Below are 4,622 nucleotides of genomic sequence, written 5' to 3'. Positions count from 1 at the left end.
AAACACATTTCATTACACCAAATATACAAAATAATGTTCTTTTTAGCAACATCATATGACCCCTTTAAAGGATCTTTATGGAACCATTTAGACAAAAAGGTTCTTCTATGAGTAAATAAATGATGGTAATAAAAAATAAAATACATTTTTGCAGTGATGTCTGCAAATTAAATTGAACTGGAAATCTAAACTAAAATGTGGTTTTAAACAAACCATGCATTTGCTTTTTTCTGTGTTGGATTTAAAGAAAATTTAAAACAACTTGTTCCCTGTTGATGGTCCTCGAGGGAGGTTTTGGGATTTTGCTAAGCTATTGCTCACACAGAGTGGTTTCTCTTTCACTGTGGGTGAGATGGAGGAGCATAATCAATGCCACTCATACAAGCATGAGTCCACACCCTCCACAAACATAAAGCCACACTCTTAAAAATAAAGGTGCTTTAAAAGGTTCTTCACAGCGATGCTATAGAGGAACCATTTTTGGTTCCAAAAAGAACCATTCAGCCAAAGGTTCTTTAAAAAAAACATCTCTTTCTTACCTTTTATTATGATTGCCGTTCCACTTGCAATTTTTAACTGAATAATACCTTCTGCATCCCCACATTTTGTTTAACTTTTACTAAGAAAAATTCAATTGAATGTTGTTTACACCAAAACTAGTCCGTGAAAATCACAGCATCAGTTGATTTTGTCTTGGACATCATACAAACATGCTATGAACTCACCTTGTGTATCAGTGCTCACATGCAGGATGAAAACTACCAACATGTAAAGGATCAAAGCCATCTTTCTCAGGTATGCTGAATCCATCTTAAATACAAGCCAGGTTCGTCACAGATGGTCTCAAAATATAAATTCCTTCAGTCTAATCCTTACAGTCACCATCCAAATCACTCGACTGAACACTCATTTTTGTCACTCTCTCACTGTGCTCTTCAATCATGTTCATTCTTATACTTGTGGTTTCCATTTCCTTTACCTACACAGCATGCACTTATCCTGCTCTGTGTGCTTTTGCACATGTATTGAGCTTCATATGTTTTTGGACAGGAGAGTTTTGTTCTGTGGTTTTGTATTTTTGCATACTTATGCAGTTGTTACACATTTCTAGAGCACAAATATCATTTGTTGTTAATTCAATGCAAGAGAAAAAAATCTCACACACCATATCAAAATAATAGCATAAATTGCTATTATTGAATTTAATAAATAAGACCCAAAGCCTCAATTAAATTCTGGCCTAGTTAAAGGTGGAAACCCTCATTAGATTTTTAATGGTTTCTGTCGGAATTTGCAATGCTATTCAGCATAACTCCATGCAACCATAAGCATGTGACTGGAAGAGCAAATTACATTTTAAAGTGCACTGACAGTTTTAAAGTGTCTCCTGTGTCATGTACTGTAACTCCGGTTCCTCCGGTTTCAGAGGCTCGACGGCGGGATCCTGGCCTGCCGGAACCACCACGGCCCCACAGTTTTACAGTGTGGTTAGTTAGATCTATGCTTTGGGACTACATTTACATAAATTACATTTACATATTACTTTTCTCCAGACACAAATCGCTCTTTAATTTGAAATCTCCTCAACCACCACCAGTGTGCAACATCCGTCTGGTATCTGGGGATGCGACAGCAGCTATAGTGCGCCAGAATGCCCTCCACACACCAGCTTATATTATAGTGATGAAGCTATAATTAGACGATGTGAGCATAATTAGGAGACCATGATGCTCAAAGGCCAAAGGGCAAATTGGAGACTGGACCAATGAATCCTCTCCAAAAATGATATATATATACAGTATAGTACAACATAAGAGCAACACTGCAGCACAAAAACACTGCTCACTGAGGGAATAAATGTGGGAAATGGAAACAACAGAAAACAGAGGAGTACTTCGAGTATATCGAAAGTCCCAGTAGTTTATCATCAAATTAGCCTTCTATAAAATAATAATTTCTGTTTGTTTACTGAAAGACATTCTGTTTAAAGCTGAATTTAGAACAGTGTTAGCATAGGAAGAGGGTGAACCAACTCAGGGTAAGACTAAAAGCAGCCAAATGTATTAAATGTAACATCATAAACTTTTTAGGCAAGAACCAGACATGGGTGTCATGTAGGCTAAAACAATGTTTAATGGGACTGAATTTATATTTAACGGGATTACAATTTAATAAAAACGCTAGAAATTGATAAATATAACGTTTCCTTTCCACGGTTATTCAAACAGCGAATAAATTATATACAGAAAATGACATTATCAGTAACATTGATCTATTGCGAATTTAAGCACTCTCAAAAAAAAAACTATCATTATAATCACTTGAAGTTGTATACACTGTGAAATGAATCTCTTACTTACATTGTAGGTACATCTGCGCTTTGTTGTTTATGATGAGAGTCCGGAATTCAGTCAGCGAACGCGCGCGCACTCGACAAAACTGATGAGTTTCAGCGATGACTCATCTGAACGCTTCTGATTGGCCATTGCATTCCTAAGCTCAACAGACTTGTGTGTGATTGGTTAAAATGCGCAACACTGTAAAAACGCCTAAAATGAAATACGGTGCAACATGAGCGGATTTTAATTTAATGCCGCAATCGACACTGTCTATTCATATTCACTTTGATAGAAACAGACGTAATAGATTTAATTTATTGGTGCAGGGGCATTTTTTTAAGCCTTCCCCAGCCTTACATACGGAGCGCCTATGCAGTGTTAGCCTACTTATAGTTTGCCCGGCTCTGATTGAGAGGAAACGTGAAGGAGGTTTCGGTTTACTTGATTCGGAGTTCTCAACTTCTTTCTCTCTACGCGGCGCCTGTGAATGTGTTTAATTTATCCGAGAGGCTCCAAGGGCGTGTTTACGCTAAGCATCTCCCAGCAAACATTTGGACGTTTAATGACCGTTGAAAAGACGTCCCTCCGTCACGGTTGAGAAATAGTTCCAAAATGAAAGTTGAACGGACGTCTTTGACGTCATCTGGCCGTGAATTCCACGTCTTTTCTGCGCGTCCCTGGACGTCTAAGTGTGTCTTCTTCTGGATTGTTATAATGTGTTGCTGCATAATTTAAGTATAAGCCTGCATATAAAATAATCACACACCCATTGTGCAACATCGTGAAAGGCACATCTGAACTTGACATATGTTCTAAAAAGGTCCAAAATCGGTCCAGTCAGACCTGAACGTCTATAAAACGTTTTAATCAGGTGTATCACAAACAATAACACATTTGTGGACTAAAGTAAAAAGAAGACTGTTCTAATTTAGCACAACATATTTTATTGTGAATACTACATTTTTTACAAATGTATTCCATTTGTTAAACAGCTACAATTCAAACAAGAAAATAAAAATAGTAGAATGTGGTTAAGTCTGTGGCAATGGCATTTTCTCTAATATTTTTACATTAATGTTAAGCAGCCATTAATCAAACAAGAAAATAACAAACGTACAGGAGCACAGTGAATACATATGTAACTATTTTTAGTCTTTCAAAAAAAAAAAATCAAAATGTTTACTCTCATTTTCAGGAGTGAGATTCATGTGTTCCACAATTGATGCATGAAAGTCAGAGCTGTAGCAGTACTCTTTTTTTTCCCCCTAACAGTCTTGCATTATTGTTAAACAGTCATAAATCAAACAAGTAAACAACAAAAATACTGGATAATGGTTAACACGTGTAAATGTTTTTAGAGTTTGTGAAAGTTGTTTATGGCTAATTTTTTATATCCACAAGCCCCAGCACTTCCTGGAGCATGCTTCAGGTGTTCTGGCACTGCTGCATCCATGTCTGAGTCTGTATCATTTGGGCTTCACCTCTTCACAGCATCTGAGGAAAGAGAATATGAATATTTAAAAAAATAATAATAATAAAATCTACAATAACATGCACCTGCAGCGTGGCTTAATATAAATAAATCCACCAGCTCTGTAGTATTTCCATCAGTAAGGTTCTTTTCCGTTCTGATATGTCTGACAATAAGGAGTTAGATGATGTCTTAAACTTTTAACAGGTTTTATTTATTTTTCTTACTTTTAATTGGCTAAGAAATCAAATAAACTGCTGGACAATAATCAATAATTTGTATTCTGTAATATTTTTTCCCTATATTTTCCTACTGTCAATTTTATGATTTGTTCATATACCACACCCTATTTTTATCACAGAATAAGGTAGAAAATATAATTTATAGTTTCTATAGCCTACTGTAATAAATGCTATGTCACTTAGCACTGCATTATTCAGATACTTTGTTTATTACCTGGAGATGACTTGAAAAACACACATAAACAGTAAATTCTGGCTGGCATGTCATAAGTACTTCTATGAGTCCGTTTTGGACTTTCTGCGCGAGAGCGCCCTCAGGCTTCGAGTATGAATGAAACATACACTGCATGGTCACATCTCCTCGTTTTGGATACGAATAAAACGCAAGGTCATGCATAGACTATCCTTTCTCTTTGAATTTAAATCTAGATTTATTCACACTGGCCCTACTTTTAGCGTACTAACGTTAGCTAATTTTAGCCAAACTCAAACTACATTTCAGTTGACAATGTGTGCATTTCTTTCGGTTCCTTCATGTCAAACAAGTAAAACTCAACCACATTAATAAAA

General features: G+C 36.2%; 1 long non-coding RNA gene across 1 annotated transcript; it reads right to left on the bottom strand.

Annotated features, from left to right (window-relative positions):
* Positions 1-3,605: 3,605 nt before the first annotated feature.
* LOC107661331 (uncharacterized) lies at positions 3,606-3,972 on the bottom strand. The gene is made up of 2 exons (XR_001631093.1): positions 3,897-3,972; positions 3,606-3,833 (listed from the first exon to the last, which is right to left on the bottom strand). It is a non-coding gene; the product is annotated as an uncharacterized LOC107661331 (long non-coding RNA).
* Positions 3,973-4,622: the final 650 nt, after the last annotated feature.

The sequence above is a fragment of the Sinocyclocheilus anshuiensis genome, unplaced genomic scaffold, assembly GCF_001515605.1.
Source record: "Sinocyclocheilus anshuiensis isolate Anshui unplaced genomic scaffold, SAMN03320099.WGS_v1.1 scaffold507, whole genome shotgun sequence".
NCBI lineage: Eukaryota > Metazoa > Chordata > Actinopteri > Cypriniformes > Cyprinidae > Sinocyclocheilus > Sinocyclocheilus anshuiensis.
This window is presented reverse-complemented; position numbering and strand designations above follow the sequence as displayed.